The sequence below is a fragment of the Gorilla gorilla genome, chromosome 12 (genome assembly GCF_029281585.2).
Source record: "Gorilla gorilla gorilla isolate KB3781 chromosome 12, NHGRI_mGorGor1-v2.1_pri, whole genome shotgun sequence".
Taxonomy (NCBI): domain Eukaryota; kingdom Metazoa; phylum Chordata; class Mammalia; order Primates; family Hominidae; genus Gorilla; species Gorilla gorilla.
Window position 1 is genome coordinate 101,398,960 of NC_073236.2, and position 27,309 is coordinate 101,426,268.

At 44.6% G+C, this 27,309-nt stretch overlaps 2 long non-coding RNA genes across 2 annotated transcripts in view; one reads left to right on the forward strand and one right to left on the reverse strand.

Annotated features, from left to right (window-relative positions):
* LOC129531553 (uncharacterized) lies at window positions 1-20,825 on the forward strand. The gene is made up of 2 exons (XR_008676805.2): window positions 1-327; window positions 20,534-20,825. It is a non-coding gene; the product is annotated as an uncharacterized lncRNA (long non-coding RNA).
* LOC129531552 (uncharacterized) overlaps window positions 15,597-27,309 on the reverse strand; it is a 17,294-nt gene continuing 5,581 nt past the window's right edge. The window contains exons 3-5 of the long non-coding RNA XR_008676804.2: window positions 18,542-18,671; window positions 18,337-18,427; window positions 15,597-15,708 (exon numbers count right to left, since the gene is read on the reverse strand). This is a non-coding gene — a long non-coding RNA (uncharacterized lncRNA). The remainder of the gene's footprint in view (window positions 15,709-18,336; window positions 18,428-18,541; window positions 18,672-27,309) is intronic.

Genomic DNA, 27,309 nt, shown 5'->3' on the forward strand with positions numbered 1-27,309 from the left:
TGTATAGTTTCTAGAAAGTCTGAAGGAGCACTGATGTTTTCCCTCGAATGCAGTTTCTATGTCACCGTGGTAAAGAAGAATTTTCAGGCTTGCAGTCAAGGACAGCCTTTCAAATTCTCTTTGGATGAAACTAATCCCCAAGGCTGCCCAACCTCCCTGTAACTAAGAAGTTTACAAGGCCAAATATTTGATGCACTGGCCTGAAAACAATGATTTGGATGTCAGTCACTGACGACACATCATAATGCTTACCACCACCCTTCCAAACCCACTCCGGACCAGTAAACAGTGATTATGCTGACAGAGCTGAAACAAACCTTTACATCCGTAAGTATCCATTTAACTCCCGAAACCTTAAAGCTTGGCTTGGTGATCATCTCTTTAGATTTTTCTGCAGGGTGCCAATACCAAAATGATACAGTATTATTTAAAAGTGGCTTATGTACCATTCTATCAAATGAAACTGTCTATAAACTGGTATTTGCACAAATTTATGTTGTAATGGTAAATGATACTTATCATGAAGAGCCTGGAGCACTCACTTAAGTGCCTTCTGAATCATGCAAGAAAGCTGTAATATTTGTATAATATTTTATGGTGTTAAATATATTTGAAGTTAATTCTTGGGAAATTGGCTATCTATGCCTAATAATACCTTCAACTGGCAGATTTATTTCCAGCTTATCCCGCATTTTCAGCAAGAACATTTTATAAACCATATTTTAAAACTGAAGGAATTGAGATGAAGGGACTTGCCCAAAGTCCATAGGTGGTAGTAAGTGGAAAATCAGGACAAGAACCCAAGCCTTCTGTTTTCTTTTATATGGTTCTTTATTTGCTTAACCAGAACATCCATTCCTCTTACAATTACTAATAGATAAAGTTAACTGAGTATAATCCTGGGCCTAAAGTGTGACAATAAACTAAGGAGACAAATTTGGTTTTACCTCCATCTACATCCTGGCAGAATTTTCTTTTTCTTTTTTCTTTTTTGAGATGGAATCTTGCTCTGTTGCCCAGGCTGGAGTGCAATGGCACCATCTCGGCTGACTGCAGCCTCCACCTCTCAGATTCAAGAGATTCTCCCACCTCAGCCTCCCGAGGAGCTGGGATTATAGGCATCTGCCATCACACCTGGCTAATTTTTGTATTTTTAGTAGACACAGGGTTTCACTGTGTTTGCCAGGCTGGTCTCGAACTCCTGACCTCAGGTGATCTGCCCGCCTCAGCCACCCAAAGCACTGGGATTACAGAAGTGAGCCACTGTGCCCCGCCTTTTTTTTTTTTCTTTTTTCTTTTTTTTTTTGAGACAGAGTCTCACTCTGTCGCCCAGGCTGGATGGAGTGCAGTAGTGTGATCTCGGCTCACTGCAACCTCTGCCTCCCAGGTTCAAGTGATTCTCATGCCTCAGCCTCCTGAGTAACTGGGACTACAGGCACCTGCCACCACGCCTGGCTAATTTTTGTATTTTTAGTAGAGATGGGGTTTTACCATGTTGGCCAGGCTAGTCTTGAACTTCTGGCCTCAAGTGATCTGCCGACCTCAACCTCCCAAACTGTTGGGATTATAGGCATGAGCCACTGAGCCCAGTCCAGTATATCCATATCCAAAATTCACGTGGAAGTTGTCTTTTAATTTGTCTGGGGACGATATACACTTATAACTTGATTTTTCTTCTCACACTTTTTATGAATCAACCAAGAAAAAGAAAATGGCTTGTTACCTTGGAATCACAGCTAATTTAAATCCAATTTGATTCAACAAGCATCAGTTAAGTATCTATGTGGCATGCACGGTGCTGGGCTTTGGAAATAGAGTGGCTGATAAGACATGGTCATCTCCACCTGGAGGGATTTACCGAGTTGTTAAATAAGTGCTGAGGCTACTGTAGTGGCCCAAGAGGGAATGGTCAACTGGGAGATGAGTTACTGGGGAGGGAGCAGCTAATTTTTGAGGATGAGCGGGCAATTCCAAGGCATATGGGCATATAGAATGTGTGATTATTCCAGAGGGAGAAAAGCTGATATGTGGTCACACCGCTGGGTCAACCCAGCTGCCAATAGTCTGGATGCCCGAAGGTGAGAGTCTGGAGGTCATGTGAAGAGACAGGGCTAGGTCAGGCACTATGGCACACACCTTTAATTCCAGCACTGTGGGAGGCTGAGATGGGAGGATCGCTTGAGCCCCTGAGACTAGCCTGGCAACATAGTGAGATCCCCATCCCTACAAAAATTTAAAAAATTAGCCAGGCATGGGGGTGAGTACCTGTAGTCCCAGCTTCTTGGGAGGCTGAGGAGGGAGGATTGCTTGAGCCTGGGAGGTGGAGGTTGCAGTGAGCCAGCCATGATTGCGCCACTGCACTGCAGCCTGGATGACAGAGTGAGACCTTGTCTCAAAAAAAAAAAAAAAAAAAATTTTTAAATTTAAAAAAGAGAGAGATAGGGCTGAGCCAAACCCTGTGTGTCACATTAATGGGCAGTGGAAATTGAAGTTTCCCCATTGACAAGGGGAAACCAAAGAAGAATTTTAAGTAGGAGAGTAACTGTGGCAATTCCAGCTTTTGGCCCACATGAAGTTCCCTCCTCCTCTTCTCTCACTGGTCACTCTTGCTCTCTGACAGGATATACCTTCTGCTCTCCACGTTTACAACCAGCCAGCTCTAGCAAAACCCCTGATGGCCATTTTAGTCAGAGGCCCTGCATCCTCCCACTATACAGACTGTAGGATTTTGGGTCCCAAAACATGTTACCCACTCGATGACCTGTTTTATTTGCCAGACTTGACTTAAATGGTTAATCATATTTCTTAATAGTTTGTATGGTTTGGCTCTGTGTCCTCACCCGAATCTTGATGAAATGTAATTTGCAATGTTGGGGAAGAGACCTGGTAGGAGATGATTGGATAGTGGGGGTGGATTTTCCCCTTCCTGCTCTCGTGATAGTGAGTTTTCGTGAGATCTGGGTGTTTAGGTCTTATTGTTTAAAAGTGCATAGCCCCTCCCAGTTGGCTCTCTCTCCCTTTCTGCTTTCCAGCCATGAGAAGACATGCCTTGCTTCTCCTCTTCACCTTCTGCCATGATTGTAAGTTTCCTGAGGCTTCCCCAGCTATGCAGAACTGTGAGTCGATTAAACCTCTTTTCTTCATAAATTACCCAGTCTCACGTAGTTCTTTATACCAATGTGTGAATGGACTAACACAATAGTCAAGATAAAAGAAGTCGGGACTTCCCACTAAACAAAGTATGAATCTCAGTTCCAGATGCTTGGATAGTCTAAGTTTTGGGCTGTAGTCATCCTTGGTGCTACAAGAATGATGAATTTTAGAGGTCAGTAGGTTGAGTTATGACTGCAGGAGAAAACAAATCTCACTCTGGTCCAACAGCTTAATATCTGTTTTATTTGAGGATGACCCAGTGTGGTAGTCAGGGTTCTCCAGAGGAACAGAACCAGTAGGATGTCTGTGTGTGTGTGTGTGTGTGTGTGTGTGTGTGTGTGTGTAAAGAAAGTGGCTCACTCAGTTTTAGAGGCTGGCAAGTCTCAAGATCTGCAGGGTGATTCAGCAAACTAGAGACCCAGGAGAGTCAATGATGTAGTTCCAGTTAAAGTGGAAACGACTAAGAACCAGAAGAGCTGATAGTGTTGTTACAGTCTGAAGGCCAGTAGGCTTGAGACCCAAGAAGAACTGACGTTTCAGTTTGAGTCTGAAGGCAGGAAAAACGAATGTCCCAGTTCAAAGGCAGTCAGGCAGGAGGAATTCTCTCTTACTTAGGGGAGGGTCAAATTTTTGTTTTCTTCAGTCTTTCAACTGATTGAACATCAGACAGGGGAATCTGCTTTACTCAATGTATTAGTCCATTCTTGCACTGCTATAAAGAAATACCCAAGACTGGGTAATTTATAAAGAAAAGAGGTTTAATTGGCTCACCATTCTGCAGGCTGTACAGGAGGCATAGCAGCTTCTAGGGTGGCCTCAGGAAACTTAAAATCATGGTGGAAGGTGAAGGGAAAGCAGGCACATCTTAGCTGGCCAGAGCAGGAGCAAGAGAGAGGGAGGAGGTGCCACACACTTTTAAACAACCAGATTTCCTGAGAACTCTATCATGAGAACAGCACCGAAGGTGAAAATCTGCCCATTAATCCAATCACTCCCCACCAGGCCCCACCTCTAACACTGGGGATTACAATTCAACACGAGATTTGGGTAGGGACACAGATCCAAACCATATCACTCAGTCTATCAAGTTAAATGTTAATCTTATCCAAAAACACTCTCACATCCAAAATAATGTTTGACCAATATCTGGGTACCCTGTGACCCAGTCAGGTTGACAGAAAATTAACCATCACACCCAGTACATCAACAATATTTATACACTATAAAATCATCAATAGCCAGGTGCGGTGGCTCACACTTGTAATCCCAGCACTTTGGGAGGCCAAGGTGGGCAGATCACCTGAGGTCAGGATTTCGAGAGCAGCCTGGCCAGCATGGCGAAACCCCATCTCTACTAAAAGTACACAAATTAGCCGGGCGTGGTGGCAGGCGCTTGTCATCCCAGCTACTCAGGAGGCTGAGGCAGGAGAATTGCTTGAACCCGGGAGGCAGAGGTTGCAGTGAGCTGAGATCAGGTCACTGCACTCCAGCCTGGGCGACAAGAGCCAGACTCCATCTCAAAAAAAAAAAAAAAATCATTGATAATTTGTGCAGCACATACAAGGTATGTTTATTTCACAGGCATCCTGGGTTTTGCAAACTTTATCATTTTTTTTTTCTTTTGAGATGAAGTCTCGCTCTGTTGCCCAGGCTAGAGTGCAGTGGCGTGATGTCGGCTCACTGCAAGCTTCGCCTCCTGGGTTCACGCCATTCTCCTGCCTCAGCCTCCCGAGTAGCTGGGACTATAGGTGCCCGCCACCACGCCCGGCTAATTTTTTGTATTTTTTTTGTAGTAGAGACAGGGTTTCACCGTGTTAGTCAGGATGGTCTCGATCTCCTGACCTCGTGATCCGCCTGCCTCGGCCTCCCAAACTGCTGGGATTACAGGCGTGAGCCACCGCGCCCGGCCAGCTTTATCGTTTTTATCAGCTAAGTTTTTAAAATTCAAAGTCTCCCCCAAAGGGGCAGCATATATGTAAATACCTATTTTTATCTACCTGTACTTCCTTCACTAATGTTTTAATTATCTTTGGTCCTTCCTTGGAAGGATGAAAAATTTAAAACTACATGTTTCGTGTTTTCTTTGAGCCTTCTATCTTGTGCCTTTCTTGTTTTTGGTGATATTTTTAGAAAAAGATATTTAAAATGGTCATTATCAGTACTGTGGGCTCCTAATGAGGAGGAGGGAGGTAATTGGAACTAATGTCGACTTAGAGTGGAGGGGAGAGAGCTGGGGAAAACGGCTGGAGACCCCTCCTCCTCAGGAGGGGGACCTGTGGTCCAAACCACTAAGCTAGGGTAGAGCTGAGTCTGATCCAGCTGGTCTGGTCTGTGGAGATCCTATCTGGGCTGAACATGCAGGGCACAAAATGAGATTTCTAAGGAGAGTTTGGGTGCCCTATTTGTATCCAACATGTTTGTTCAAGCATCCATCTGTCCTGGGGAAGAGACTAGAACAAACAGGGCCCCAGCCAGTGCTACCAGGGTTCATGGAAGGACAGGGAGCTGGAAAGGTAATTGGAACCAGAGGTCACTGCAGAGAACAGTAATACAGATGGGCCACGTGCAGTTGCTTGTGATAGGGAGACTACAGGTGCACACTCCTATAGACACAGATTCCTTCTTGCCAGGAACACTGGGCATGGGATTCTTTTCACCTCCCCCTCAACAGTAGGTGATATGGTTTGGTTGTGTTCCCAACCAATCTCATCTTGAATTGTAGTTCCCATAATCACCACGTGTGTGAGCGAAACCAGGTGGAGATAAATGAACCATGGGAGCAGTTTTCCCCATTGTGTTCTTGTGATAGTGAGTTAGTTCTCACAAGAGCTGATGGTTTTATAAGGGGCTTCCCCGCTTCACTGGGCACTCATTCTCCTGCCGCCCTGTGAAGAGGTGCCTTCTGCATGATTGTAAGTTTTTCTGAGGCCTCGCCAGCCATGCAGAACTGTGAGTCAATTGAAATATTTTCCTTTATAAATTACCTAGTCTCCGGTATTTCTTCATAGCAGTGTGAGAACCGACTAATACAGTAGGGAAGGCTCTACATGCATTGTGAGCCTGAACTTCCAATTCTAAAGAGCTTTCCTCTTCGCCCTCTTTGGTATCTATTCCACAGTTACCACTGTCTTACATTTACATTTGTTACTTTACAGTTTACATCAGAGCAGTTTCATGCATAGTGCTTCAATCTGAATCTGATATCAGCCTTGAAAGATGAGTAAAGGAGACATGAGGGAATGGACAGCAAGCAATTTAACCAAAGCCACATACAGTTATTTTGCTCCCCGCTCAAGTTCAAGGCTCCCATATCCTTAGATCAGTTCTAAGAGTCTACAGGAAGCTGCTGGCTCAGAAAACCAGTGGTTCTGCATAAAGAGATATCCGTGGTTCTGCTAAGGTTTGGATCGGGCATTGGGAGCCTCATCTGGGTGAGTGCCATGGGCCCCAGTCTCTGAGTCAGTCTTTCCCAACTTCTTGTTTGTTTGTTTGTTTTTGAGACGGAGTCTTGCTCTGTCGCCCAGGCTGGAGTGCAGCCGTGCGATCTCTGCTCACTGCAAGCTCTGCCTCCTGGGTTCACGCCATTCTCTTGCCTCAGCCTCCCGAGTAGCTGGGACTACAGGTGCCCGCCACCATGCCCGGCTAATTTTTTGTATTTTTAGTAGAGACGGGGTTTCACCTTGTTAGCCAGGATGGTCTCGATCTCCTGACCTCGTGATCCACCCGCCTCGGCCTCCCAAAGTGCTGGGATTACAGGCATGAGCCACCGCGCCCAGCCTCTTTCCCAACTTCTTGTAGCCTGATTCTGAAATCTGCAGCTCATCAGCCCACCCTTGAATGATCTCTCCCTTGAATGATGACCCTGGATTTGACCTAGATCCTCACAGTTTGCCTGCAAAGCCCATACCTATCTCTTTAATGGAAGGAGATAGAGCACTAGTTATCTCCAGATCCCTCGGGGTAAGAGTCTAGGGGAGCAAGCACCCGTCTGGGTAATGAATATTTCCTTCCTGCCTCACATTTTATTCCCCTTCATGAGGAATTTCTTGTGTGTCCTTTTTGATGATTAAAAATTATGTCTTGGCCAGGGGCAGTGGCTCACACCTGTAATCCCAGTGCTTTGGGAGGCTGAGCCAGGAGGATCGGTTGAGGCCAGGAGTTTGAAAACAGCCTGGCCAACATAGCAAGACTCTGTCTTTATCTTTTTTTTTTTTTTGAGACGAAGCTTGCTGTGTCAACCAGGCTGGAGTGCAGTGGCATGATCTCGGCTCACTGCAACATCCACCTCCTGGGTTCAAGCAATTCTCCTGCTTTGGCCTCCTGAGTAGCTGGGATTACTGGCAAGCGCCACATGCCCAGCTAATTTTTGTATTTTTAGTAGAGATGGGGTTTCACCATTGTTGGTCAGGCTGGTGTTGAATTCCTGACCTCATGATCTGCCTGCCTCGGCCTCCCAAAGTGATGGGATTACAGGCGTGAGCCACGATGCCCAGCCTATCTTTTTTAATTTTTAAAAATTATGTCTCTCTTATGGATGGCAGTCTTGCTGTTATGATGATCCTTTTCGGGATCTTTGGTCTTTGTGAGATGTGGAAGTAAACCTGCATGCCATACACGGGAGTGTTAAAGGGCAATGAATGATTAATTCATTTTAAAGTCACAAACTGAGTACGAGGTGAGACAGAAGCAGGCTCTAAATCCCTTTACTCCTAAACTCTGCCTCTCTCTAAACTGACAGACAACATTGGAGAGCTCTTTGATTCCTCTATTTAGCCAGCACAAAGAACTAGCTATAAATCTCCTGCAGGTAGAAGGTGCCAAGAGAATGACTGAAAGTGACACGATGCTACTGTTCATTATTTTCTCATCTTTTGGTGTCCTTCCTAACACCCAAAGCTAAAGATTCTGAGAAGACACTAGGGTGGTTGGTCACAGTGTAGGGTATCACAAAACAGTCAGCTCTTCCACCTTCATCCTCCCAAATGTACTTATTCCGAAGGTACTTAGAACTCTTAACTGTGGACTTTGGGGCACAGGATGGGTCTCAGACCAAGCTGCTGGCTGAGGAACATATATATACACCCATCTCCACCACAGACTGAGCTGCAAGGGGTTTTGGAGGCTTATGGCTCTTTGACTATGTTTGAAAGTGAACCAGACAGTCTTCAACATAGGAAATAAATGGCACTCTTCTTATCATTCTGCATCTCAGGTTGGGTGCCCTAGAAGCTGATCCCCAGGTGAGGGTTCAGGTGCACATGTTAATGGGGCAGCGCTGTAGCAGAAAGGGGTGAGTGAAACAGGATGAGACATGGGAAGGAACCAAGCAAGAATGTGATCCCAGATGGAGTCTAGCTTCAGTCTGGCCCCTAAGGACATGACTTGCACCACAGAGTTGCTCCGACCTTCAGGCAGGGGTGCAGCCTTGTGTATAGGGGATCACTCCCCGTCAATCAGGAGTTGGTTGGCTATCCTGGATGGGAGTGGTGGTGTACACTCCAGGATGAGGGCCTCTTGTGCAGCTGAGGGCATTCTCTGGAGAAGAGGCCAGCTGTGAGCCCTTTGCAGCCATCAAGGAGAGGCACCAACAGAGTTCACCTGTGACATGAGGAGCTATAGGACCAACACAGGCCATTGGGCAGAGCTGAGATCATAGAGACACCTGTTGTATTTTGGCTTCCTAGAATTAGGCTGAGGAGGTATACTATTATTAAGAGGTTGATCTAGGTTTTATGTGGCCTGAAATTGTAATTTGGGGAGCCCTTTTAAAGGACAAGAACACAAAACCGTGAATTCAAAATTAGGTTCACAACCTGTGCAAGTGGCAGGCCCTGAAGCTGAAGCTTTGTGAGCTTCATCTGTCTCTGGGTGTTTCAGTTCCTTTGGCCAGAAGAAAAAATTGAGGTTCAGAGCTTAAGTGAAATTGCCCAAAGACATCAATTAAAGAGGTGGCTGGAGATAGAGCTGATTCTTCTGGTTCATAGTCCATCACCTGCTCTGTTATAGCATGAGCCATACCCACTGCAGAGGACTGCTGGGAGGGCTAGAAGATAATAAACAAGAACATGCCTTGTAAGCTGTCCCTGAAGTGACACGTGGCTATAAGGCATTATGATTAAATGGGCAATTGATCTGTGAGGTGGGATGTTTCCAACTTGAATAATTCGGACAAAGGAGATATATTTTTTATCTCCTGAGTTTTCCACACTGGCTTGCTAGGTTTGTACAATTTTTTTCCCTTTTCTTCACATTCCTAGTTTGATTCAAAGTTGCAAGCTTCCAAAATTGGCATAAAATAATAAATCTCTCAGGCTTGCAGCTACTTGCCTCAGCATGAAAATAGAAAATGGAGTCTTTGTCATAGAAAACAAGAGCATTCTTCCTTATTCTACCAGAATGAATCGTTGATGAGCAGTCAACCATTCTTAAGAGGCGAGGCTGAGCAGATAAGAAAGGGTGCTCTCCGGAATTTATGGTGCAGAGCAATGATAGAATGGATTCCTACAAACGTTTCTCTGTCCAAAAATTGTTGGCAGCTGGCACAGCTAACTCTAAGTTCTGGATGCTACAGTTTCTACCCAGTAAGTTCTCCCTCACCCAAGTTTTATTAACAATGGGTTGGGGAGGTTTCACTTATCTGCTAAAGGTAAGTGGATGTTACTTAGTTGGGATTAAGTTGCCCCTTGCCTTCTTCCCTGCAGACTGGACAGCTCTATTGAATTGTTGGACAGTAGCACACTGGAAGAGCTGAACGGCATTACTGAAAAACGCCCTTCTTTCAGAGAACTTTTGTTCACTCTGTCGAAGATGAAGTCCAAGACTCTAGGACTTCAGCATCTGCGCTGGTAGACAGTGCTTAGGCTAACCTCCTCTCCTATGAGGGAATCCCTTGTGGAATGTGTCAGGGAGGGGGTCAGTCAGCCACCAATGGAACCCTCCCACTGCCAGGGACTCACTTCTTCCTGACACCTGCCTCATTGTTGGGGACTCAGGACAGCTTTTCTTACTCTGCCCTGAAATCTGCCTCCCTTTTATTTTTACCTATTGATATTTCTACCCAGTAAGAGTTATTCTGTGTTAGGCCAGGCGTGGTGGCTCACACCTGTAATCCCAGCACTTTGGGAGGCTGAGGTGGGCAGATCACCTGAGGTCAGGAGTTGGAGACCAGCCTGGCCAACATGATGAAACCCCGTCTCTACTAAAAATACAAAAATTAGCCAGGTATGGTGGTGTGCACCTGTAATCCCAGCTACTCAGGAGTCTGAGGCAGGAGAATCGCTTGAACCTGGGAGGCAGAGGTTGCAGTGAGCCAAAACTGCGCCACTGCACTCCAGCCTGGGCGACAAGAGTGAAACTCTGTCTCAAAAAAAAAAAAAAAAAAAAAAGGAGTAGTCATTCTGTTACTGAATCTTAGGGAGTAAGACCAAAGACTTCTTCTTGCTTCCTTTTTATACCTTGCAGAAATCATCACACTTGCAATGCTTTTTCACATCTGGTTTTCTTGCTATGCTGTGCAGGCACATTTGATTTCTTTCTAGCTGCTCTCCAATGGCTAGCAAGTATCTGGCCCATGTTTGGTGTCTGAGAAATGTGTGAGAAATGAATGAATGAGTGAATGAACAAAATCCATTTCTACTACATTACAGCTTTTCAAATATTGAGAGAGTAGTTAGATTGTTTCTCCTATTCTCCATCTTTTTTTTTTCCAACAAACTAATTACTCTTCAACAGTTCCTTGCATTTTCAGACCCACTTTGTCTTGTCAACTTCCTTTGCCAGTATTAATTCCTATTAAATTGTGGCTTTGGCCAGGCGTGGTGGCTCATGACTGTAATCCCAGCACTTTGGGAAGCCGAGGCGGGTGAATCACTTGAGGTCAGGAGTTCAAGAACAGGCTGGCCAACATGGGAAACCCTTGTCTCCACCAAAAATTTAAAAAATTAGCCAGGCGTGGTGGCAGGCACCTGTAATCCCAGCTACTAGGGATGCTGAGACACGAGAATTACTTGAACCCAGGAAGCAGAGGTTGCAGTGAGCCGAGATCACGCCACTACACTCCAGCCTGGGTGATGCAGCAAGACTCCGTCAAAAAAAAAAAAAAAAATGTGGCTTTTACAAGTGTTCACAACACCCCAGACAAGGTGTCACTGGGGTGGAGTAGCGTGGGATCATCTTGTGGACACCATGAGCCTTTTATTTAAAGAAGGCTCCATGAATTCCTTCCAATATTTTTATGACTGTTCCTACTCAGACAAAGAAGGATGTCATGTCACTGGATTTGGAGCCAGACATAGCTGAGTGTGCATTTGAGTTCTACCACTTGCACCTGCGCTCTTGTGTAACTTGTCCTTTTTGCATTTTAGATTCAGCAGCTGTAAACTGAAGCTAATTCTACAAATCCTTTGTGAAGGTGGACCAAAATAACATATGTAAAGTCCCTGACACATTTCCTGACCTGTGCATAGTAGACACTCAATACATGGGCGCTATAACTATGTTTCATGATCTCTGATTGGGGTAATATCAAGGGAGTCAGTTAGATTAAGACTATATTCACATTTAATTAGAGTACACAATAGTTAAAGTATGCTAATAAAGAGACCCCTAGAGCTTTGGATATGAAAAAAATCAATGCATATTCTGCATTCAAAAAGCAAAGTCTGTAGCAACTATAAGATCATTTAAATGAACATGATAATACTCTTTTGAGACTTCCCAGAAGTTTTTATAATATAATCTGTTTAGTTCAGGTAAGTCCGGTTTCATCCACAGGGGAACAGAGGCAAGGAAATATATAAGGTGATACACACCTGGTAGGTTTTGCTGTTTCACTGGGCTACAAAGTAGCCCATAGAACCATCTAATATGATTTATAGTAGACTGGAAGGGCAGGATACAACGCAATGCTCCCACCAACTTCAGAGCCACTGGAAGAGCAGAAGAGTGCTGGAGAATGTGGAGGCCTGTTGCCTGGGACTAGTTTTCTCCTCTTCCTTTATACTTGAACACTTAGGCACAGGTCCATGCTCAGAGATCTCTGCCAAATGCTTACAGAGGGTACCTAGAATTGGCTGCCTGACCTTTGCCTTCTAGTACATCGACTAAAAGGAATTGCTCCAAGCTTTAGACTGCAGCGAGATAGTGAATGTTTTTAGCTCCAAGGTACCTGAGCTCAGCCAGCTGAGAGAGGCCATCTCTTGGTTGGCTTGTTTGATAACAGAGGACATGCTATGTGCAGCTCATTTGTGCTCTAAGGCCTATGGAGAATAAGGGCATGAGGGCCTGGAGTTGGGACTCATAGAATCATTCCTCTTCTGTTTATGTTACTGGTCTGATCATTTTAGATGAGCAGAAATTACAGTTGGTCTGCTATTTGTCCATTATCTCCTATCCCTCCCTGGTTTTTACACAGTAAGGCCATTTCATTTAGTGGTCTCTCAACTGTGGGGAGGGGCCCAGTTTGGGGCATGTGGATACTCGCTCTCACTTACCACTTTGTTTATACAACTCTGTCCTTGGCCTTGGATAAAGTTCTTCAAGATCATGAATGGTGAGGGTAGACGGAGAAATGAGTGTGGGTGTGGGCTGATGGTATGATGAAGCTCAGGAGGTGAAGTTTTCAAGATCCTGGGATTTGGGGATCTTCTTGACAACATATTTATGGCTTTCATTGTCTGTATTGTACATTCAAGATCAAGAATTAAGATCTTTTTTTTTTTTGAGACGGAGTCTTGCTCTGTCGCCCAGGCTGGAGTGCAGTGGCGCGATCTCGGCTCACTGCAAGCTCCACCTCCCAGGTTCACGTCGTTCTCCTGCTTCAGCCTCCCGAGTAGCTGGGACTACAGGTGCCCACCACCAGGCCCGGCTAATTTTTTCTGTTTTTAGTAGAGACGGGGTTTCACCGTGTTAGCTAGGATGGTCTCGATCTCCTGACCTCGTGATCCGCCCACCTCGGCCTCCCAAAGTGCTGGGATTACAGGCGTGAGCCACCGCGCCTGGCCAAGATTTAAGATCTTGAAACATAAATGGGCCATTCATTGAGGCTGGAATGTGAACCAAAGGGGACCCACGTCCTTGGAACTTTTCTTTTTCCTTTCTTCTTTTGTGTATATCTCAGAATTCTAGGTGAGTCATTTAGATGTCATATTTAATGAAGCACCTGCCTAGGGACTTTAGTGAGCAACCCCAAAGCCAGTTGCAAGGAACTCCAAGATTATAACATGTGTCATTTAGATCTTTGTCCATGGTATGTGACACTGCTTGCTACTGACAAAAACAAAAAGAAAATCGATTTCCCCCTTCCTTCAAAACAAATAACAGAAAAACATGGGATATGAGTGAGAAGGCTTGGAGTTTCTATTTGTGCTAACTCTAGAACATTGGCCAAGATGAAAACCACCCTTGGCAGGGCACGGTGGCTCATGCCTGTAATCCCAGCACTTTGGGGCAGGCGGATTACAAGGTCAGGAGTTTGAGACCAGCCTGGTCAATATAGTGAAACCCTGTCTCTACTAAAAATACAAAAAAATTAGCTAGGTGTGGTGGCTGGCGCCTGTAATCCCAGCTACTTGGGAGGCTGAGGCAGGAGAATTCTTTGAACCCAGGAGATGGAGGTTGCAGTGAGCCGAGATCGCGCCACTGCACTCCAGCCCTGGTGTTGGTGCAAGACTCCGTCTCAAAACAAACAAACAAAAAAACAAAAAAACTGGTCTTATCAGTAAAATGGAAAGGTTAAATGGAAATATGGAAATTATCTTCTAGCCAAAATAGGGGGTGCGAATGAGGATTATGATTAGAATTATTGAGATGGAAGAGGAAAAAAATAAAGGTAGCTTAGGTATATTAGGTATGGTTTCTTTCTTTTTTTTTTTTTTAAGATGGAGTCTTGCTCTTGTCGCCCAGGCTGGGGTGCAGTGGTGCAGTCTTGGCTCACTGCAACCTCCACCTCCCAGGTTCAACCGATTCTCTTGCCTCAGCCTTCTGAGTAGCTGGGATTACGGGCACCTGCCACCATGCCCAGCTAATTTTTGTACTTTTAGTAGAGACAGGGTTTCCCCATGTTGGGCAGGCTGGTCTCAAACTCTTGACCTCAGGTGATCCACCTGCCTCGGCCTCCCAAAGTGCTGGGATTACAAGCATGAACCACCACACCTGGCCTAGGTATGGTTTCTTTTGGAAATATTAGGACTTGGGTGACATCCATGGGCATGGCCTCTACAGAATGGAAACCCTGCTTCTCTCCACATTCCCATTTCTGACACCAGGCTGAACAGGTCATGTGGTCAAAATGCCCATACCAAGGACTCTTCTCCTCTTGGTGCTCCTGGGATAAAAGTAGTAGGAGCCAGTATTTATTGAGCAAGTGATATGAGCAGGCACTGTGTGAAAAGTTTAATTCATATTATCTCACTTATTTCTCACTATAAGTCTCTATCGTCATTTTTTAGATAAGGAGACTGAGACTAAGAGGTTGTCATCTGCTCAAGATCACACAGCAAATAGGAGTATAATTCTTTCATTTTTTCTAAATGTCTTAATCACTCTGACTCACACCTGTGTTGTTTTAGTCTTTTTGGTCTTCTAGTCTTTTTCTGAGGTTTCCACTTTAGCTGTTTGCTAGGTAACTGCCCATCAGGTTCACCTTGCCTGCTGCCTAGACAGAGCCAATTTATCCAGACAGGGGAATTGCAATAGAGAAAGAGTAATTCATGCATAACCGGCTGTGTGGGAAACCAGAGTTTTATTATTACTCAAATCAGTCTCCCAAGCATTCAGGGATCAGAGTTTTTAAAGATAATTTGGTGGGTAGGGGCTTGGAAAGTGGGGAGCACTGATTGGTCAGGTTGGAAATGGAATCATAGGGGGGTCGAAGTGAGTTTTTCTTGCTGTCTTCTGTTCCTGGGTGGAGTTGCAGAACTGGTTGAGCCAGATTATGGTCTGGGTGGTGTCAGCTGATCCATCAAGTACAGGATCTGCAAAATATCTCAAGCACTGAACTTAGGTTTTACAACAGTGATGTTATCCCCAGGAGCAATTTGGGGAGGCTCAGATTCTTGCAGCCAGAGGCTGCATGACCCCTTAACCATAATTTCTAATCTTGTAGCTAATTTGTTAGTCCTGCAAAGGCAGACTGTTCCCAAGACAAGAAGGGGGTCTTTTCGGAAAGGACTATTACCAATTTTGTTTCGCAGTTGAAGCATAAACTAAATTTCTTCCCAAGGTTAGTTTGGCCTTTGCCCAGGAATGAACAAGGGCAACTTAAAGGTTAGAAGCAAGATGGAGGCTGGGCGCAGTGGCTCACACCTGTAATCTCAGCACTTTGGGAGGCCGAGGCAGGCAGATCACCTGAGGTTGGGAGTTCGAGACCAGCCTGACCAACATAGAGAAACCCCGTCTCTACTAAAAATATAAAATTAGCCGGGCGTGGCGGCACATGCCTGTAATCCCAGCTACTCGGGAGGCTGAGGCAGGAGAATTGCTTGAATCCAGGAGGTGGGTGTTGCGGTCAGCCGAGATCAAATCATTGCACTTCAGCCTGGGCAACAGAGCGAGACTCTGTCTCAAAAAAAAAAAAAAAAAAAAAAAAGAGAAAAGATGGAGTCAGTTAGGTCTGATGTCTTTCACTGTCATAATTTCTTCAGTTATAATTTTTGCAAAGGTGGTTTCACCAATTTCATTACCATATCTACAAATTCAAGTGCATCCAGCAGAGTAAACCCCTCTAGATTGCAAATGTGAAAATAAGGATTTATTTTGCCTGTCGTGTTTACAACTATATCTCCTGCCACATAATAGGTACTTTATATATATTTGTCATATGAAAGATTAATTGAATGGGCTGGGCATAGTGGCTCAATTCTGTAATCCCAGCACTTTGGGAGGCCAAGACAGGAGGATTGCTTGAGGTCAGGAGTCTAAGACTGCAGTGAGCTATGATGCCACCGCATTCTAGCCTGGGAAACAGAGTAAGACCCTATCTTAAAAAAAAAAAAAAAATTGTGGAAAACAGTGTGGCAATTCCTAAATAATCTAGAACTAGAAATACCATTTGACCCAGCCATCCTATAACTGGGTATACACCCAAAGGATTATAAATCATGCTGCTATAAATACACATGCACACATATGTTTATTGCGGCACTATTCACAATAGCAAAGACTTGGAACCGACCCAAATGTCCATCAATGATAGACTGGATTAAGAAAATGTGGCACATATACACCATGGAATACTATTTAGCCGTAAAAAAGGATGAGTTCATGTCCTTTGTAGGGACATGGATGAAGCTGGAAACCATCATTCTCAGCAAACTATCGCAAGGACAAAAAACCAAACACCGCATGTTCTCACTCATAGGTGGGAATTGAACAATGAGAACACTTGGACACAGGAAGGAGAACATCACACACTGGGGCCTGTCATGGGGTGGGGGGAGGGGGGAGGGATAGCATTAGGAGGTATACCTAATGTAAATGACGAGTTAATGGGTGCAGCACACCAACATGGCACATGTATACATATGTAACAAACCTGCACTTTGTGCACATGTACCCTAGAACTTAAAGTATAATAATAATAATAATAATAATAATAATAAAAGATTTATTGTTGAATGAATGATATGTCAACAGAAACTCAGATCCAGGGATTTGCTTTTGGGCTGGGATTAGGCCTGTTGAACTAGGATCTGGGTGGGGATCTATCCACAATATGTGGCTGGGTTCTGAAGACTGCTTGCATAACTTTTAAAATCCTGAAAGGTAGCATAATTGCTCAAGAAAAGTATGTCTATCCTTGGCATCAGGACCAAAACGAAATTTATCCTGAGAACCCTCATAAAGACATCTTGCATAATGAATACACCATGTTTTCAACATCCATGAGGAAACACCATGGAGATGCGCTATGGTGCTTTCCTTTGGCTACACGCAGTAAAGGTGGATGGTGGCTTCTAGAAGTGCAATCAGAAGCCACCAGGCCTGGCCAGGCATGGTGGCTCACGCCTGTAATCCCAGCACTTTGGGAGGCCGAGACGGCTGGATCACCTGAGGTCAGGAGTTTGAGACCAGCTTGGCCAATATGGTGAAACCCCATCTCTACTAAAAATACAAAAATTAGCCGGGCAGTAGTGGTATATGCCTGTAATCCCAGCTACTCAGAAGGCTGAGGCAGGAGAATCGCTTGAACCTGGGAGACGGGGTTGCAGTGAGCCAAGACTGCACCACCGCACTCCAGCCTGGCCGAAAGAGTGAGACTCTTTCTCAAAAAAAAAAAAAAGAAGAAGGAAAAAAAGGAAGCCACCAGGCCCAAGCCTTGGATGTCCCTGAAGAGGAGCCTCCCTCTCTGTTTTAAGCATCCCTTCTCCCTCTCTGGCTCTTTGTGTGGGTTTGCATTCTGAGAGCAGTTGGGCACGCTGGGGAGATTTCATTCTTGAATTGCTCTAAAAACAGCACTAGAAAATTTAAACATGCTCACACTCACTCTATGTTTTCTCTCGGGCCCATTACTTACCCCAAAAGACACTAGATCTAAAAGACCATTCCACTTGGAGGAAGCCCAAAGGATTGAAAAAGGTCTCGTTGCTTTCCAAATAAGATGATGGAAAAATGCAAAACAACCCAGCAACAGCCACCCAGTTTGATGCTGGTGCCCTTTATTTCAATGCAAATTTAAGACAATCATGGCTCAAGAAAGAGAAATGAAACTGTGCAGGACCTGGCCCCATAGAAACACACATTTTCATTCTCCGTGGCATGCTTTGCTGACGTTACAGAGTTTTGGAAAAGTCAATTATTCACAAGTAAGACTTGTAAAATTCTCTAGCCCATAAAGAGTCTTACAATTTTCTCCGGAGCTGCAAAATAAATTTTAGACTTATCATTTTGTCATTTAAAGTCCCCAGATCTAGAGCCAGAATACTTAGGGATGCTGGCAGAGTTGCAGGAAAAAAAACTTCTCTCCCAAGGCTTTGATCTGTTCCAGCGAGCCTGCCAGTTCTGCCTGTACATCCAGTGAGGGGTTGTGTAATCCCAACACTTCTGGGAGCCTACCAACCCTAGAAGAGCCTGTCTCCAACTTTCACCTGGCCTGGCAGGTCCCCCAAACAAAGAACCACTTCATTGTCTGTAGAACCAGTTTGGACCACATTCTGCTGGATTTAAATCTATAATCCACCCACCTACCTGGCACAGGTGGCTAAGAAGTAGTTCTTTTCTCATTTGTACGCCAGAATTTCTGGGCTGTGTTTGGTTTTATCTTTTTCTTCCCCTTCATCTATAACAAAAGAGAGGAAACAGAGGGTATGAGAAGTGTTGCACATCCCCATGGAGGACAGCACCAGAGGGTGTGACCTTAGACCACAACATGGGAAATGTTAGTGACACTCACGGAAGAGTTCCGGGCCGGGTGCAGTGGCTCACACCTGTAATCCCATCACTTTTGGAGGCCGAGGTGGGTGGATCACTTGAGGTCAGATGTTTGAGACTAGCCCGGCCAACATGGTGAAACTCCGTCTCTACTAAAAATACGAAAATTAGCGAGGCATGATGGCATGCACCTGTAGTCTCAGCTACTATTCGGGTGGCTGAGGCAGAAGAATTGCTTGAACCCAGGAGGCGGAGGTTGCAGTGAGCCAAGATTGCGCCACTGCACTCCAGCCTGGGCAACAGAGTGAGACTCTGTCTCAAAAAAAAAAAAAAAAAAAAAGAGTTCCCCTGCCAGGGCGAGTGATGGACACTAGGAATGGACTCTGCTCCCTGATGTTGGCATAGGGGTATTGGGCAGGTCCGATTTCCCCTTTTAGCCACATGAAGTAGACTGGACTGTTCAAAGTTATGACCTAAAGGGTATCAGGAAGGTCCTGCCTCCATGTATTTCTCTTTTTAATATGTCCACTGTTAGGACTTCGTGTCTGATTGAAAGTTGTTGAGTTTTAAAGAATAACCTACAAAAGCTGGGCGCGGTAGCTCATGCCTGTAATCCCCACACTTTGGGAGGCCAAGGTGGATGGATCATGAGGTCAGGAGTTCAAGACCAGCGTGGCCAAGATAGTGAAACCCCATCTTTACTAAAAATACAAAAATTAGCTGGGTATGGTAGTACATGCCTGTAATCCCAGCTACTCGTGAGGCTGAGGCAGAAGAATTGCTTGAACCCGGGAGGCAGAGGTTTCAGTGAGCCGAGATTGCGCCACTGCACTCCAGCCTGGGCGATAGAGCGAGACTCATCTCAGAAAAAAAAAAAAAAAAGAATAACCTACAAAAATGTAATTATTTTGTGGAAGGTTTTGCCTGAAACAGTTTTCTGGTAAAAACATTCATAGAAGGGTCACACTCAAGTACTACAAATGCATCAACATTTCCTTAAAGATTTCTATTAATGGAGAATTAAAGCCCACAAGAGCTGTGAAGTTGACTTTCAACAGTCTTTGACTAGGATCGGGAATTTTATGCTTTTTAACTCCTTGTTCTGTCACTGATTCTCAAGGCTTAGGCTGGAAGAGACGGAAAAGAGGGAGTTGACCTCTTCCAGGAGTTGGCCTGGAGGAAACATTTTGTCCCCAGATCCCAGCGCCTCCCAGTGCCACTGGCAAAGTAAAACAATGCTTAGGGACCTCTTTATGCCATCAGTGGGATGAGGACATAGATGCAGGTCAAAAAAGAAAAGGGGGGTGAAAGAAGAGAGGAGGAAAAAAAAACAGGAGAAAGGGAAGGCTTCAGAGAAGGAGGGTCAAGTCTAGCACCAGCAAATTTGTTGGAGGGGCTATACTCAGTTGCCCTCCCAGCTGTGGGCTGCTGACAGATGGTCTGTGGATGTGTCTGAAGGTGCAGGCACAGGGGTGGGAGTGGCACTGGCCTGGACCACAAGGGTTCTAGTCCCTGTTCTGTAGTAACTAGCTGAATGACCTTTGGTGTTTTTTATCCATAACAGGAGGGGGTTGGCCATATGGTCTCAAAGGTTGCTTCCAACTGGAGCAGTTCCTGGGTTGTGAAATGGTGATAATTTTGAAAGCCTGTGACTCCACCACCAGTAGGGAACCACACCTTATGCAGAGGACATCCTAATTAATCCAAAGGAATGATTAGCTGTGGAGGTTTCTGTCCTCCCCACCCCCGCCAGTTCCCAACTGTTGAGTCTCATTGTTGGTAGAAAGTTTATAGGAAAAGTGCTTGGAAACTGTTGCTGGTCTTCCTTCCTTCCTTTAACCTTGAGATAAGAATGCCTTTGTTTGAGTCTCAAGCATGTCTCAAGTTATGTAACTCACTTGTATTAAAACTCTCCCTGACTGTTTTATATTCAGCTTTCTAGCTGCCCTGGTTTGCAGCTTTAATTGAATAGGTGGCCTTGTATTTATGCTAATTCTTTGTCTTTCTCTTTCAGATCTCGATGGGATAACCACATTGGTTTGTTTAGTAAACACTGAGACCAACTCCACCATCCAGAGGCCTGACAGACAAATGGCCTGAGACAGGGCTGGGAAAGTTTTGCTTCTGGTTGGGACTTCAGGAAGAGTTTTTTGTTTTGTTTTGTTTTGTTTTGTTTTCCCCCAAGGGAACAAGCCCTTGAATCCGAGAGGCCGAGGTTGTGGTGAACCGAGATTGCGCCATTGCACTCCAGCCTGGGCAACAAGAGCGAAACTCCGTCTCAAAAAAAAATAAATAAATAAAAAAGATATGTACGTCAATGTCAGACTTTCTGTGCTGGATGGAAGGACTCTGAGCCTACCAAAGGAAGCGCATTTACAAACCTCTAGGTACTGACTTGTTGCTGAAGGTCAGAAATTTGCAATGACATTTGGATGCGTTCAGGGGTGGAGGGGCAGGTTTGGGGAAAGTTCTTTTAAAGAAAAAATGCAAAATTTGATTACAAGAAGCTGGGGTGCCTCCCAGGGCCTCGGAAAGGGCTTGCACAAGTGAAGCACCCTGAAGATAATGCTTCATTAGCTTCACAGTGAAGCCACCTCTGAATCTCTGTTTGGTGTTTGTCCAAAATATTCCAAGTTGAAGGCAGGCCTGATTATATGATCGCACAGCAATTTTCCTGGGGAAAAGTCTTTTGCTGCCAGTTCTTCCTCTGCTATGAATAGGTCTTAGTCTCGTGCTCTCTTTTCTATCTATACCCTCTCCCTACTCCAGGGGTCCCCAACCCTTGGGCCACAGGAACCAGGCCACACAGCAGGAAGTGAGCAGGGCGAGCGAAGCTTCATCCCTATTTACAGCTGCTCCCCATTGTTTGCCTTATGCCTGATCTCTGCCTCCTGTTAGGTCAGCAGTGGCATTAGATTCTCATAGGAGTGTGAATGCTATTGTGAACCGCCCATGCGAGGGATCTAGGTTGCACACTTCCTATGAGAATCTAATGCCTGATGATCTGTCACTCTCTCCTATCACCCCCAGATGGGACCATCTAGTTGCAGGAAAACAAGCTCAGGGCTCCCACTGATTCTACATTATGGTGAGTTGTGTAGACAAAAAGAGTCAAACTGTAAAATATTTGAAGATATTTATTCTGAGCCAAATATAAGTGACCAGAGCCCGTGACACAGACCCCAGGAGGTCCTGAGGACACGTGCCCAAGATGGTCGGGGCACAGCTTGGTTTTATACATTTTAGGGAGGTATGAGACATCAATCAAATACATTTGAGAAATACTATAGGTAAATTTAAACATTTTCTGGTTGACAGTTGGTTGAGTTTTCACCATGTTGGTCAGGCTGGTCTCAAACTCCTGACCTCAAGTGATCTGCCTGCCTTGCCTCCCAAAGTGTTGTGGTTACAGGCATGAGCCACCACACCAAACTGACTTTGCAAAGCTGTCCTTTGGGGGGGAGAATTTGAATCTGTAAAGAATCTTTATTAACATAGCTAGATCTTTTTGTAGCTGTTAGAAAAAGGCCCTCCTAATCCTAAAGAGATTAACTAAGAGTCTAGTACCTTTTAAACGTCTGAATAGGAAACATTTCTCATCTATTGTCTCTAAGGACAGTCACTGTAAGACCTCAAAGGAACTTTGGCCTCCACAATCTTTTATCTTAACCTGAACATTTCTATCGATCCCTGAGTAGCTGGGATTACAGGAACGTGCCACCATGCCCAGCTAATTTTTGTATTTTTAGTAGAGACAGGAATTTCACCATGTTGGCCAGGCTGGTCTTGAGCTCCTGACCTCAGGTCATCTGCCTGCCTCGGCCTCCCACCATCTCAGCATCTTTGCATCTGCTCTTCCCTTTGCTTGGAGCACTCTTTCCCCAGAATTTCATTCTCATATTCAAGATGTAGCTCACATGTTGCCACCTTCTCAGAGGTTCTCAAGGAGACCTTCCCTGACCACCCAACCAAAGAAACCTTCTAGACCCTTTCTATTGCACCACTCTGCTCTATTTTCTTTTCTTTTGAGACGCAGTCTCGCTCCGTCACCCAGGCTGGACTGCAGTGGCACGATCTCAGCTCACTCCAACCTCCACCTCCCAGGTTCAAGCGATTCTCCTGCCTCAGCCTCCTGAGTAGCTGGGATTACAGGTGCACACCACCACGCCCAGCTAATTGTTGTATTTTTAGTAGAGACGGGGTTTCACCATGTTGGTCAGGCTGATCTCAAACTCCTGACCTCATGATCCGCCCGTGTCAGCCTCCCAAAGTGCTGGGATTACAGGCGTGAGCCACCGCGCCTGACCATGGACACTCATTTTTTTTTTTTTTTTGAGATGGAGTTTTGCTCTTGTTGCCCAGGCTGGAATGCGATGGCACAATCTTGGCTCACTGCAACCTTTGCCTCCCGGGTTCAAGCGATTCTTCTGCCTCAGCCTCCCGAGTAGCTGGGATTACATGCATGCACCATCATGCCCAGCTAATTTTGTATTTTTTAGTAGAGATGGGGTTTCACCAGGTTCACCAGGCTGATCTCGAACTGCCAACCCCAGGTGAGACTCCCACCTCAGCCTCCCAAGTGCTGGTATTACAGGAGTGAGCCACCGTGCCCAGCCATGGACACTCATTTTTTAAGGACTCCAATAGAGTTCACTGACAGCATTGTTACATAATTATAATATTTTGCATCTGTACTTTTTACTTTTCAAAAGATTTTTACATACATAGTCTCATTTCCACCTTAAAACAACCAATGAGGTAAGTAGGAGAGGGGAGTTAATGTCCCTGTTTTAAAGATGAGTAAATTGAGACTCATCTTTAAAACAAATTAAGTAAATTGAGGTGGGATGGCTTATCCAAAATTTTCCAGCCAATAAGTGACAGCAGCAGTCTTCTTCTGTCAAGACCAGCTCTTTTCTCATTCGGTCTCATATTTCTAAATCTTGTTATTTCTCCTGACTCCTTAGAACAAAAGAATTCATCCATGTAAGGTATGAGAAAGCACCTCTCTCTCAGAGGGAAGGAAAAGAGAGCTTGGGTTTCATATGAAGGTTTATGACAGAGAGCCCAAACTTTACTTGTGGTTTACCAGTCAGGCTAATTATGACCGAATGATAACGATTGAGGTTGGACAATAATAACACACTCCCTCAGTGCAGTAGACTTTTTCACCTGTCATGAAAATGGTGAGGGACTTTAATTGTCATTTTGATTTAATGTCAAAAGCATTGACTGCAGCACAGTTTCACATATTTCACCTTAAAGGCAAATATAATGATGGTGAATGAAGAATGAGAGCTAACTTCACTATTTTTAGAAATAAAGGTAATAGGAATAATAATAGGAATAATGTTTTTCTAAAATTGCCTAGAGAATCAGTGACAGAACAGGGAGTTAGGAAGCATGAAATTCCTGGTCCTAGTCAAAGACTATTGGAAGTCAATTTCCACAACTTGTCTAGGCTTCAATTTTCCATTAACAGAAATCTTTTTTTTTTTTTTTAGAGGAGTCTTACTCTGTCACCCAGGCTGGAGTGCAGTGGTGCGATCTTGGCTCACTGCTACCTCCAGCTCCCGGGTTCAAGTGATTCTCCCACCTCAGCCTCCTGAGTAGCTGGGACTACAGGCATGCGCTACCACACCTGGCTAATTTTTGTATTTTTAGTAGAGACAGGGTCTCACCATGTTGGCCAAGCTGGCCTCAAACTCCTGACCTCAGGTGATCTGCCTGCCTCAGCCTCCCAAAATGCTAGGATTACAGGTGTGAGCCACCGTGCTCAGCCTATTAACAGAAATCTTTGAAGAAATATGGATGCATTTGTAATACTTGAATGTTACCCTTCTATGGATTTTTAATTGATAAATAACATACATAAAAAAGGGTGCATGCAACTCATATAGAGCTCAATGAATTTTCACAAAGTGAACTCAAGCACATAAGCAGCTCCTAGATCAAGAAACCAAGAACTGAGAGTTCTCCTTTTGCCTCATTTTAATAAATACCATCCCCAAAGAAAGGTAACCCCATCCTGAGTCCTACTACAATGAATTATTTTACCTGCTTCTGAGCTTTATACACATGGAATCATGTAATATATTGTCAGTCTTTTTGGTCTGGCTTCTTTTGTTCCACATCATGTTGGTGAGACTTATTCATATTGTTGCTGGTAGCTATAGTTTTGTTTATTCTCACTACCCTGTGTTATCTTACTGTCTGAATATACTACATATCCATTCTATTATTGATAATTATTTGCGTTGTTTTCACTTTGGCTCTATTATGACTAGTGCTGCTATGATGATTCCTTATATCTTTTGGTGAAAAGATATAAGGATTTCAGTTGGGTATAAATCCAGGGTTAGAACTGCTGGATTATAGGACATACATATATTCATAGACATTGCCAGTTTTCCAAAGTTATTTTACCAATTTATTCTTGTATTGTTGATGTATGAGAGGTCTAGTTGCTCCACAACCTTGTCAACACTTGGCATCGTCTAGCTTTTCACTTTAGCCATGCTTGAATGTGACCCATAATGGATTTTAATATATTTAAATTAGGATTAATTTGATTTTTTTTTTTTTTTGGAGACAGGGTCTCACTCTGTCTCCCAGGCTGGAGTGCAGTGACACCATCTTGGGTCACTGCAACCTCTGCCTCCCAGGCTTAGGTGATTCTCTTACCTCAGCCTCCCAAGTAGCTGGGACTACAGGCACATGCCGCCATGCCCAGCTAATTTCTGTATATTTAGTAGAGACAGGGTTTTGCCATGTTGCCTAGGCTGGTCTTGAAATCCTGAGCTCAAGCCATCCATTTGCCTTGGCCTCCGGAAGTGCTGGGATTACAGGTGTGAGCCACTGTACCCGGACAGATTAATGTTTTATGATTTTTAAATATAACTGTGAAATGATGCATAAGAAAACTAAGATTAGATGGAGATTAGACCAATTTTGATGCCCAATTATATTCTTGTCTTGTCCCCTAGTTCCTTCATGTGTATAGGTTTGGCCCACTCAACAAGATGGTGAACTTCCTAAGGTCAAGGGCTGTGTTGTAGGGTTCTTCTGCTGTTGCTACGGCCTTTAGCACAGTACTGGCACAGAGTAGGTGCTGAGGAAGTTCTGATTGAATTAGGCTGAACTAATTTGACAGAGGCAAGCCCACCAAAATCAATGGAATATCTCTCTGTTCACAGTTCTCTGCTTAATCACCCCATTTTCAGGTACTTCTTTCTTTCTTTCTTTTTTTTTTTTGAGACAGGGTCTCACTCTGTTGCCTAGGCCAGAATGCAGTGGCGCGATCTCGGCTCACTGCAGCCTCTAACTCCCAGGTTCAAGCAATTCTCCCACCTCAGCCTCCCGAGTAGCTGGGATTACAGGCACACCACCACACCCAGCTAATTTCTGTATTTTTAGTAGAGATGGGGTTTCACTACGTTGGCCAGGCTGGTCCCAAACTCCTGACCTTAGGTGAGATACCCTCCTCAGCCTCCCAAAGTGCTGAGATTACAGGTGTGAGCCACTGTGCCTGGCTCAGGTACTTCTTAAGGTGATGAAAGGACCAGGAGAAAGAAATTCTAGAAAATATCCAAATCCTGTGTTCTTCCAGAGCCTACATTCCAAGTGCTGAAAATCTTTAGGTAGGATGAGCCCTTCCTTTTTTTTTTTTTTTTTTGGAGTCAGGGTCTCACTCTGTTGCCCAGGCTGGAGTGCAGTGATGCGATAATAGCTCACTGCAGCATAACTCCTGGCTCAAGCGATCCTCCCACCTTAATCTGCTGAGTAGCTGGGACTACAGCTGTGTGCCACCATGCCTAATTTTTTTTTTTTTTTTTTTTTTTTTTTTTTTTTTTTTAGAGCGGGGTCTCCCTGTGTTGCTGAGGTCGGTCTCAAAACTCCTGCAGCCCTTTTATTTTCAACTGCATTTTCTGAGGCATGTACCTTAGACTACCAGAAAGCAAAAACAGAAGACTCTTACTCTGGCTTGTCAGGAAAGAGCACTGTGGTGTCCCTCCATGCTTAAAGAAATGTTTTCGGACTCAAAATGTCTGATCTTACAACACTAACCCGATTTCCTTATGGCTGAATCCAGTTTGATAGAAATTGCTCCGAAGGCCACACTAATCTCTAGGACACTTAGTTCCCCTTTTGGCTAATTTTTTAAAAAGCCGTACTAATTTTTAAGAACTATTTCTGTCCTCTCATAAGCTAAAGGATTTGTACTCAATGGCGTGTTTCAACAGGCAGCACTATGTCATGCTATGCATATTTTTGCTCATATTGAATACTATTTCTGGACTGAGATCCTGAGATGTTAAGCTACTGCACTTTACTAGCTTTACTTAGTACTGAGTTTGGCATTACACACTTACTGAAAATTGGTGGCAATATCCCTCCTAGGCTTTCTTGCAGTTTTGTGCCCCGCCATCCAACAAGAAAGATGAGTTTTAGGCTGGATGTGGGGGCTCAGGCCTGTAATCCCAGCACTTTGGGAGGCCAAGGTGGGCAGATCAGGTGAGATCAGGAGTTTAAGACCAGCCTGGGTAACATGGCGAAACTCTACTAAAAATACAAAAATTATCCAGGCACAGTGGCACGTGCCTGTAATCTCTGCTACTTAGAAGGCTGAGGCAGGATAATCCCTTGAACCTGGGAGGTGAAGGTTGCAGTCAGCGGAGATTGAACCACTGCACTCCAGCCTGGGCAACAGAGTGAAACCCTATCTCAAAAAAAAAAAAAAAAAAAAAAACCCAGGCGCGGCGGCCTACGCCTGCAATCCCAGTGTGTCTG